General features: G+C 20.3%; 1 protein-coding gene across 2 annotated transcripts in view; it reads left to right on the top strand.

The window, feature by feature from the left end:
- The first annotated feature begins 1,113 nt into the window (after nt 1-1,113).
- LOC122511067 (myosin heavy chain 95F) overlaps nt 1,114-12,209 on the top strand; it is a 63,985-nt gene continuing 52,889 nt past the window's right edge. The window contains exons 1-2 of one of the 2 annotated variants that reach the window (XM_043626108.1): nt 1,114-1,292; nt 1,787-2,011. The gene's annotated coding sequence lies outside the window, so the exon portion shown is untranslated. The remainder of the gene's footprint in view (nt 1,293-1,786; nt 2,012-12,209) is intronic. The other variant, XM_043626117.1, reaches the window with a different exon arrangement.

Below are 12,209 nucleotides of genomic sequence, written 5' to 3'. Positions count from 1 at the left end.
TCTAAACAGCTGATAAATCGGCTTAATAGTTTTTAAATAAAACTCAAATGGCTTTTTTACACCATGGCTTTTTCACCCCACTCTACCCTAAAGATAAAATATAAAATTTGTTTTCTGCAATTCTAAAAAAATAAAATTATTTAAAATTTTACAAAATTTATAATTTTTTAAAAACTACTTTCGGGAATTCAAGTATATTTTCAAAAAATTTTAATTACTATTTTCCAAAAACCTAATTTTTTCAGATTTTCCAAATTAAATATTTCAATCATTTTTGTAAAATAAATATTTAAATACTTATTGTAGTTGAATAATTCTAATTTTTTTTAAATTCACATATTTTCCAAATTTTCAATTAGAATTTTTCAAAAATACGATTATATTTCAAATTAATTTTTAAAAGTAAACAAATAAAATTCATAAAAATATAAAATTTGACAAAATTTTTAATTGTTTCAATTTTTGTTTAACAAAAATTAAAAAACTTATTCTTATTTATTTTTCCACAAAAATTAAAATTTCAAATAATTTCAATAAAAAACCTCATGAAATTTAATTATTTCTAAAAATTGCAACTGTAATTCTTCCAAAATTCAATTACTTTTTTAGAATTTTTGAATAAAATTATTGAAAAACTTTAAGAATTTTTAAAGAAAAATTATTTAATTAATAATAATAATTAATAATATAATTAATTATTTTTAAAAATTACAACGTACCTCTTTATTGAGTTTTTGAAATTGGGGTTAAATTTTCTTAGTCCACTTATTTTATTATTTACAAATTAACTGTCATAAACTTTTGACATAATAATTCGAATCTATAAAAGAAAAAATTGAAGTCATAAAACACTAACTTCACGTGAAGACAGATTATGTCGTTTATTATAATAATTATAATAATTAATTAAGATAAGGTTATGATATGTTTCTTAATATAGATACAATTAAATATTAATAAATAATTTATTAATTTAATATTTATTTATAATTATTATTCTCGCAATAGTGGTGTGAACGCACCATAAGCAGAGTGAAGTTGGCTACAATAAGAAATGTTTACGGTATAACATAACCTTAAAATGTTAGTATAAGAATTTCCACGATGTCCGCACCGTCCGCAATAAATAAATAAAATTTTACTATTTCGTTTGATAGCTACAATTAATTTTTACAAAAGTTGTTGTTAAAAATGATTAAAAATTACTAAATTAGTGAAATATTTTTACTGGACATGGGTAAATAATTTTTGAAAATACTTGGAGTATATCAACATGAACGAAGATGAATAAGGTAACTTTTACTATACATCCATCATAAAATCTAACTATTTAATATTTCTTTTTTTACTATTTTCGAAGTGAATAATATTATTTTTGAAGTAAATTTTACTATTTTCGAAGCAAAGTTTAGTATATTCGAAGTAAATAATACTATATTTTCGAAGTAAATTTTACCATTACTATATTTGTATACAAAGTTCGTTGAAATAATTTAACGACAAGTTAAAAAGTCAACCAGCACAACGTTGATTAACGAAAAAAATTTGACGTATTCGAATATTTTTTACATATAATAAATATGAAATTTAATTTGTTATTAATAACATGAACACAATTTTTCCTTTGTATTCTTTCTTAAATTTTATTTTTTTCTATTTAATTTTTTATTTTGTAAAATTAAATTCCCGGATAATTAAAAAACTGAAAATTTTTCGAATCCAGAATAAATTTCCATAGATTTGAAAAATTATTCAAAATACACAGAATTTCTTTGTGACGACGCAGGTAAAAAAAAAAGAAGTGGATGATGAGGAACAGGTGATCCAGTTTATCGCGGGATTTGCCAGGTGATCGTCATCCGCGTGGCAATCACGATAACAAGCGAAGTTTGTCGAGTTCTAGCGAAGGGAAAAAGCGCCTTTTCAAGTCAGTCAAGTGCGGGTTTGCGCGCTGTACGTTTCGTTCGTTTTCTGTTTGGTTATTTTTCTCCTTTGATTCCGATTTTAACAGGTAAGCTTATAATATACGTTTCTATTTTTTTCCTATTAATTAATGCAAAGGTTTTTCTTTATTTTTTATGTCTTTCTTTCTTTGAAAATTAATTTTTTGTTTCTGCATTAAAAAAAATTGTGAGGAACGTTTAATATTTTTTTGAGTCGCAAAATATGTCGCGATTCAAAATAATTACGAAAATCAAGAAAAGAAAGGGTGGAAATTTTCCCCCCACACAGTGAATTGTGATAACTTTCGGTGACGTGCAATTTTTAATCCGATTTATCAACTCTGGGTTGATAATAAAGAAAAGAAAACTAAATGGAAAATTTTGTTGTACACTTTTTTTATTTTGGAGTAAAAATTTTAATTTTCTGTTTAGTTAATATTTTCAAAACTCATCGCTTTAAGTGGTGATTAAAAAAAAAACTGTGGTAATGTTTCAATTATAAGGAAAAATATGTTTCGGTTCGCAAAATAACAATTTTTTTTCTGGTATTTATTACATCCTGTTTGAAGTGGTTTTTTTTTCTAACAAATTTTTATAAGTGCCTAGAGAGAAATTAAGAATAATGAAGAGATTTGAAAAGTATTTCACCTCGAGTGCAAAATTTTAATTTTAAATACGTAGAAAAATGTTGATTAGGTGAGAAAATTTCAACTGTGTTTTTTTAAAAAGACTTATCTGTTGGGAAATGAAGATATAGGAGTGATATACGTAATATGAACGGAGAGTATAACATATACAGCTGATTCGTAACAATGCAATATTTCTCTTCCGCACCTAAAGTGCAACCTAAGTGGCCTTTCAATGCTATATACCTGTAAGCTGATTCTCCTCAAGGATTTAAAATCATAGAAATAATATTAGCGTTTCCCTTTTTTTCGTGGATAATGAAAAAATATTCAGAGGGGAGTTTATCTTTTTTGAAAACGTATTTATCTCTCACACCTTGGATCAATATTTATCAGTTCAAAAATTTAAATTCTTATGGGCAATTTTTTTTTGGATTTATTTAAAATTTTCTTTACTTTCTTCTTTTTTTTCTTTTATATAATAATCATTTTATTTGCCAAAGGGACAATTAATAAAGTACAAAAGAAAATTACAAGAAACAATTAAATTAAAAAATCATACACATTCACAAGAATTTTTTTTTCTTTTCCTTCTTCTCCGGTTTTTACTGAATCGTAGACCTCGGATATTACGAATTTTTTTACTTCTTTCGACTATTTTCAAAAACGGCTACTTTTTTCGACTTATTTTCAAAAATTTCGACTTTTCTTCCAAATATTTAAACAAAATAACACATTTGAAAAATAACAATAGACAAATCTTTCAAAAATTATTTTTGAATCATTTCTCTAATTAAATTTTCGAAATATACAATTAAAAAGATTTTGAATAATTAAAATTTCGTAAAATTTATTTGAAAATAATTGATTTTTTTCAAGTTATTTATTAAAATTTTTGAAAATCAACTTTAGAAGAATTTGAATTGCAAATTTTGAAAATAATAGAATTTTCAAAAATTTTAATAAAAAATCTTCAAATGTCAATTTATAAATATAAATTAATGAAAATTAGCTCCTAAAAATCATATTAAAATCTTTTTGAAGACAGCAATTCTTAGAATTATTTTATTCTAATTTTTTAAAATTCAATTATTTTCATTACTTTCAATTAGATACATAATTTCCGAAAATTCAAATAAATACAAAAAATAATAACATTACAATTTTTTAGAAATTTTTTTTGACATTTTAAAGAAAACAAACATTTTAAAAATTTTAATTATAAAATTCTTCAAAAAATGAATTAGTTTTTTTAAATTATACAAAATCTCTTTTAAGAAATTCAATTATTTTCGAAAAATTTGCATTAGAATATTTTTAAAAAACTAATTCTTAGAATTTTTTGTATCATAATTTTTTAAGGTTCAATTATTTTCGAACAAAAGTAAATTAAAAATTTTATTAAATTTACGGAGAAATCATGTTCTTATTTATAATTAAAATTCTTCAAAAATTAGATTATTTTTTTATACATTTCAAAGATTTAATTATTTTTAAAAGATTCTATGAATTTTCAATTGCTTGGAAATTTTTCAATTGATAATTGAAAAACTATTTAAAAAAATTTTTTTAAGATAATTAAAATTTTAAAATATGACAATATAATAAAATTTTTTTTAAATAATTGAAATTTTATAAAATTTAATTGAAAATAACTGATTTTTTTTTCAAGTTATTTATTAAAATTTTTGAAAATCAACTTTTGAAAAATTTTAATTTCAAATTTTTAAAATATAATTAAATTCTCAAAAATTTTAAACAAAAATCTTCAAGTGTAAATTTAAAGATGAAAAATAAAAATAATGAAAATTATCTTCTAAAAATTATATCAAAATATTTTTGAAAAATGTAATTTTTAGAATTTTTTTCATTCTAATCTTTAAAAATTCAATTATTGTCAGTATTTTCAATTAAATATTTCCGGAAATTCATAATACATACAAAAAATAATAACATTAAAATTTTTTACAATCATTTTAAACATTTTGGAAAAAACAATCATGTTCAAAATTTTTAATTAAAATTCTCCAAAAAAAAAATTCGTTTTTTTAATTTATACAAAAACTTTTTTAGGAAATTCAATAATTTCCGAAAAATTACATTAGAATATTTTTAAAAATTATTAAAAAACATGTTTTAAAAATTAATTTTAAGAATTTTTTTATTATAATTTTTTGAATAATTGAATTTAGAAATCTGTGAAAGGTCAGGGAAATACAATATAAAATTTTTATTGAATTAAATAGACGAATTATTGGACTTTTTAAAATTTTTAATCAAGAAAACTTAAAATTTTAATTCAAAGTAAATGATTTTTTTCAAGTTATTACAATTTTTGAAAATCAACTTTTGAAGAATTTTATATTTGCAAATTTTTAAAATACAAAATGGAATTCTCAAAAAATTTAATGAAAAATCTTCTGGTGTAAATTTAAAAATTAAAATTAATGAAAATTAGCTTCTAAAAATTATGTTAAAATATTTTTTGAAAAAAGTAATTGTTAGAATTTTTTTATTCTATAATTTCTTAAAATTTAATTATTTTTAATATTTTCAATTCAATACAATTAGAAAAATTTAAAGAACTTAAAATCAACTTTTTAAAAAGAAGAAGATTTGAATAAAAACTAATACTTAAAGTTCCAAATTTGTATTTTTGAAAAGTCGACTAATTCTAAAATTAATTAATTTTGAGTATTAAACGTATTAAAAAATAATTTATAATGTTTCAAAATTTTTAATTACCATTTTTCGTTTTTGTTTCAGTGAGTAATTGATGAAAATATTTAAATTTAAAAATTATTTCCTTCAACGTTCGGAATTTTTGGAACATGAAGTTTATAGTGAAAAACTGAAAAGTAGTTAAAAATTGAAAGAAATTTTTACTAATTCGAAAAAAGTTGACTAATTTTTAAGAGAGAGAAAGAAAACTTTTTTCTCAAATAGAAAGAAAAGTAAAAGATTAAAAAGAATTTCCAACGTTTTGGTACAAGATTTGAAAAAAAACCCGATTTTCTTGACGATCGAACGAAAGAGTAAATGATGCGTAAAATTATCTTTGAGAGAGTCTAAAAGATTCACCTTCACTTTGTTTTTTATTTAACAGTAATAATAATTGCTTTTAAGCGCTTGATTTAGTTACATGGTCATCGCATTATCATGTAATAAAATTTACCACAAAGAAGAAATTTTGTACACTTATTTTTTTTTATAATATTATAAATTTAAATCTGAATTTTTAGAGTAAATATTTACATGCACTTAATCTATTATCATACCGCAATACGATCATTAAATTGTTGGTATTTTTCTTTTCTTTTTTCTTGTTTTTTTGCTTTTTAATGAAATTAGAATTAGTGTGAATTCAATGACCGCGTTGGAATTTTTTTTTCTTTTAACAATATTTTCTATATTTCGTGACTTATTTCAATTCAAAGTTATGCTTATGTTCTTATCTCCTCGAGGTATTATATGGAAAGAGTAGAACGCAAGTGCACTAAGGTGTGCAAATTAGTTCACGCGTTTTCTTCTGTTTCCTTTTGTTATATAAATTTAAATGAAGCAATATTTTTTTACATATACATTTTTTAAAAAAAACTGTATTTTTTTCGTTAAAAACATGTTTTTTTGTTTGAAAATATTGTATTATTTCTCGTTCAATAATTGTAATTTTTGGTTTAAAAAAATTATTGTCAGAGTTTACATATAGATCATTAGGGAAATAAGTAAAAAGTTAGGAAAAATAAAATTGAACAGGGAATTTTAACAAAATTTAAATATATAAATTTTTGATTAATTTCATAATAAAAATTTAAAAAATTCACTTAAGTATAAAGAATATAATTAATTATTATTGTTTATACTTACAAAAATTTTAATAAAATTCTTCGCAAGAATTCAATTTCTTTCATAAACATTCTTCGGAAGAATTCAATTATTTTTATAAATAATAAAATTTTTTTGCAAAAATTCAATTATTTTCAACAAAATTCAAATAAATTTTTACGAAAGAATCCAATTATTTTTAAAAATTTTAATAAATCCTTCGGAAGAATTCAATTGTTTTTTTTAAATAGTAAATAATTAGGATTTTTTTAAATTTTAATAAAATCCTTCGCGAGAAATCAATTATTTTCATAAATAATAATATTCTTTGAAGGAATTCAATTATCCTCAAATGTTTTAACAAAATTCTTTGCAAGAATTCGCAATGATTTTTAAAACATTAATTTTAAAATTTAAAATAATTAAAAAGAAAAATTATTTTAAAAAAAGTTAGAAAACAAAAAAGTAAACAACAACTTTACTAACTTTAAAGTTCGAACCGGAGTTTAGAAATCAAAGAAAAATATTCATTAATAAAGCCGTAAAAATTAATAAAGTCAAACCATCTTTAGAGAATATTAAAAAGATTTGCTTAACATATAATTAAAATAAGCCGTAAAATACTAGTAATTTTTGTAGTTTTAAATAAAAAAAATGCTAAGTATTTCTTATGCGAATTCAACAAAAAAACAACTTGATAATATAACTAGTAAGTAAAATGGCACTAAAAATTTGAATAAAAATATGAAAAATCCATGAATATGTAAACTTCGATTCCAAATCATAAAGTAGTGGGTAAAGTATTAAGAAAAATATTTCTACATAAATTTATTTTCATAAGTAGACGAACTTCAAAACATTTTAATTTCAAATTTTATAAAATTTCAATTTTGAATGAATTTCATTAGAAATTCTAAAGAACTTAAATTTTTGCAATAATTTTCAAAATTTAAATTATTCTGATAATTAAATTTTTTAATATATCTATTTGATTAATTATTAAAAATAAAGAAATTAACTAGGAATTTTCGTTAAAAACACTAAAAAAAGTTGAATTTTTGAGAAGATTTAAATGATTGCAAAAATTCAATTATTTTCAAAAGAATCTAATAAAATTCTTCGCAGAAATTCAATTATATCCGAAAATTTAAAGAAATTCTTGTCACAATTTCAATTCTCTTTATAAATAATAAAATATTCTTCTTCGTAATTCAATTATTTTCAAAAATTTTAATAAAATTCTTGGCAAAATTTCAATTTGCAAAAATTTTTCTAAAGTTTCAAATTGAAATCTTTGAAAATCGGAATTTTTCATATTTTTAACTATAACAATTCTGTAGAATTAATTTTTTTTTCAAAAAGTTTAATTGAAATTTTATTTTAAAATATATATATTTAATTGAAGAATTTCCGAATAATCGATGAAATTTCATAAAATTGAATTGTAAACAAATACCTACATTTGAAAATAGGCAGAATTTTTTTTAAAAATTATTGTAAATTATTGATTTAAAGAAGAATTTTGGTTAAAAATTGAAGAAAATAATAATCAGGGTTGCCACAGGTCAGGGCAATCAGGAAATTCGGGGAAAAGTCAGGGATTTTTATTAAAGTAACTGGAAAAAATTGAATTTTGGAAATAATTGCAGAAATTCAATTATTTTCAAAAGTAATAAAATTCTTCGCAAAAATTCAGTTATGTTTAAAAATTAAAAAAAATTCTCTTCAAAATTCAAGTATCTTTAAAAATAATAAAATTCTTCCCCGAAATTCAATGATTTTCAATAACTATTGTTTTAATAAAATTTTTCAAAAGAATTCAATTATTTAAAAAAAAATTTTTGATAAAATTCGAAGCAAACTTTGCAATAATTCAATTATTTTTATAAATAATAACATTTTTTGCAAAAATTCAATTATTTTTAATACAATTTTAATTATTGAATTCCTCGAAAAATTTAATTATTTTTGAAAATTTTATTAAAATTTCTCGAAAAAATTCAAATTTGTTGATAAAATTCTTTATGATAATTTAGTTTCGAGAAACATTCATTTATTTAATAAATTATTTATTTTTGTATTTAAATAATTGAATTCTCGTAGAATTTTCCTATAAAAATTGATTTGAAAATGAATATTAGTTAAAATTTTAGATAATAATTGAATATTAAAAATAATTGAAATCATGTGAAGAATTTTATTAATTTATGAAAGTAATTGAATTCTTGGAATGAATTTTTTCAAATTTTGTTTTAAATAATTGAAATATTGTAAAGAATTTTATTATTTATGAAAATAATTGAATTCCTGCATCGAATTTTATTACATTTTTTTAAGTAATTGAATTCTTTTGAGAAATTTTATTAAAAAAGTAGATTGTGAAAATATTTGAATTTCAACGAAGAATTTCATTATATTCACCAAATGTAATTAAATTCTTCCAAAAAATTTAAGAGAATATTTCCATTTTTCTAGGAATTTACTTTAAATTGTATTATAAATAATTGAAATCCTCAGAAAAATTTTATAATTTATGAAAATAATGGAATTCTTGCAACGAATTTTATTATAATGTTTGTAAATAATTTAATTTTTTTTTTGAAAAATTTTTATAAAACATGAAGATATTAATCACTCCGAGTCGAAGACTCGGTGTAATTGACATCTTTATGTTTTATAATAATATTCTTACAAGTTGTTTAATTTTGAAAGTGTTTGAATTTGAATGTTTTGAAGAATTTTAATTCCTATGGAAAAATAGTAATTAAATACTTATTTAAAAATTTAGTTATTGATGTTTGCGAATAATTTTTAAATTTAAGAAATTCATAAGTAAATGTAATAGAATGTTTTTTTTTTGAGTAACTAATAATTTTTAGAGTGAATCAGAATATTCTTTATGGTCAGGGAAAAAGTGAAAATTTTGTCTGGAAATCAGGGAAAATTAAAATTAAATATTTGTGGCAACCCTGATTATTTTCAAAAATTTTAATAAAATTCTTGGCAAAATTTTAATTATTTTCAAAAATTTTTTTAAAATTCTTGTCAAAATTTCAATTATTGGCAAAAATTTTCCTAAAGTTTCAAATTGAAATCTTTGAAAATCGGAATTTTTCATATTTTTAACTAACATATAGAATTAATTTTTTTTCATAAAGCTTAATTGAAATTTTATTTTAAAATATATATTTAATTGAAGAATTTCCTAATAATCGATGAAATTTCGTAAAATTGAATTGCAAACAAATACATTTGGAAATTCGCAGAATATTTTTTTAAATTATTGTAAATTATTGATTTAAAGAAGAATTTTGGTTAAAAATTGAAGAAAATAATAATTTAATTGAAATGATAAAAATAATTTTGAAGAAGTTACAGTAAAAATATTTCTTAATAGTAGAAAAAAAATTATCTTATCACTCTGTCTTCTTTAATTATTATAAAACACGAAGAAAGAAATCACTCCGAGTTCTTTTACTCGGAGTTATCACTTTTTTCATGTTTTATAATAATATTCTCATAAATTGTTGAATTTCAAAAAGATTTGTATTTGAATGTTTTGAAAATCTTAATTCCTATGGAAAAATAATAATGATTAAATATTTTTTTTAAAAAAAGTCTGTTTTCGAATAATTTTACAGTTAAAGAAATTCGTAAATAAATGTAATAGAACATTTTTTTGTATGTATAATCATTTTTAGAGTGAATCGCAGAATATTCTTTAGAGGAAAATTCATAATTTTGTCTGGAACAGGAAATCAGGGAAAAAGAAAATTTAATTTTTGTGGCAACTCTGATTAAAATCGAATCATTTATAAAAAATTTTATAGAAGCTATATGATAAAAAATTTGAATTATATATGCAAGTTGTATAAAGAAATAAATTTTTGTCCTCTTTTTGAGGAAAAAAATTCCTCTTTTCTGGAATTAATGCAACATTACTAATTTTCAAGTATATAATTCAGTGAGACTGCTCCAAAGACATTTATTAATGAGAGAATGAGAGCTAAAATCCCACAGTGAAAAATAAACTTCTTGTTTCCTAATTTATAGCTAGGAAAAATAATAAAAATGATTTTTTTTTTACTCTATTGGCACCTACAAGTATAAAGAGATCTTTTTCCGATGTACAACTATTACATGGCACTTTCGGTTTCGTTTGCAATTGTCTGTTGGTAAAGAATCCCACGTGGTATTTTCTGTTTCTTTTTCATTTTAATTGAGCCACTCCTCTTTTTCTTTAGCCTACGAGAGTTTGTGTGATACATCCAATTATGGGCGAAAAACAAATAGATTTGAAACAAGATAAGTCAATATTCCTGCTCTCTTTCCTCATTTTTTTTTTATCCCCCTTTCTTTGTTTAACACTTCAAGATTTCACAATATTTAGTCTTTATAATAGTGTTAATACATTGTATTAGTTGTTCGGTGAAAATCAGTTATTTTACTTTATTAATTTCCGTAGGTAATTTTACGAGATGACGAAATATGTTGTTTATTTTTTGCTCCAAATCCTGTAAAGTGAGCCGCTAATTCACATTGAGAATAATTATTCAATATTTCCTTATTCTTTTTGTTTTCTTTTTTTAATAAAATTCTCTTTTTCTTTTCTCTCTGGTAAAATTTTTTAGTAAAAAAAATTTCAATTTTGATATATTAAAGAAATTAAAGAGTAAATTCCAGTGAAAAATTACTCGAAATTTTGTGAAAATTTTTTATATTTAATAATACGGGTTTACACAGGTCAGGGAATTCAGGGAAAAGTCGGGGAAAGTAGAATTTGTCAGGAAAAAGTTAGGGGTTTTTATTAAAGTAGGTACTGGAAAAAATTGAATTTTAGAGAAGTTATAAATTATTGCAAAAATTCAATTATTTTCAAAAATAATAAAATTCTTCGCAGAAATTTAATTATGTTCGAAGATTTAAACAAATTTTGGTCAAAATTTCAATTATCTTTAAAAATAATAAAATTCTTCTACAAAATTCAATTATTTTCAAAAATTTTAATAAAATTCTTGGCAAAATTTCAATTATTTTTAAAAATTTTCCACAATTTAATGATTTTCAATATCTATTATTTTAATATAAAATTTTTCAAAAATGTTCAATTATGTAAAAAATTTTTTTATTAAATTCTAAGCAAATATTAAATTATTTTCATATATAATAAAAATTCCACTGGAATTCAAGTATTTACAAATTTTTTATAAATTTCTTCGCAATAGTTCAGTTATTTTCATAAATAATAAAATTGTTTACAGAGGTTCAATTATTTTCAAAAAATCTCCTCAATTTAATGATTTTCAATATCTACTATTTTAATTAAATTTTTCAAAAGAATTCAATTATATAAAGAAAAATTTAATAAAATTCTACCTAACAATTTAATTATTTTCATAAATAATAAAAATTTCACTGTACAATTATTTACAAATATTTTATCAATTTTTCCGTAATAATTAAGTTATTTACATAAATAATAAAATTCATCGCAGAATTTCAATTATTTTAAAAACTATTTTAATCAAATTCTTTGATAAATGTAATTATTTTTTAAAATTTTATTAAGGTCCTGAAAAAACTCTACGTTTTAAAATTTTATTAAAATTCGTCGAAACAATTCAATTATTTAAAAATTTGTTGATAAAATTCTTTGTGAGAATTCAATTTTGAAAAATATTAATTTATATATTATTGTATTTAAATAATTGAATTCTCGTAGAATTTTCTGATCAGAAAAATTGATTTAAAAATTTATTTCAGTTAAAATTTTAGATAATAATATTGAATATGAAAAGCATTATAGCCTGAATTT

This window comes from Leptopilina heterotoma, unplaced genomic scaffold (genome assembly GCF_015476425.1).
Source record: "Leptopilina heterotoma isolate Lh14 unplaced genomic scaffold, ASM1547642v1 Lhet_121, whole genome shotgun sequence".
Classification (NCBI taxonomy): Eukaryota; Metazoa; Arthropoda; class Insecta; order Hymenoptera; family Figitidae; genus Leptopilina; species Leptopilina heterotoma.
The sequence above is the reverse complement of the archived record's forward strand: the minus strand, read 5'-3'. Positions and strand labels throughout refer to the sequence as shown.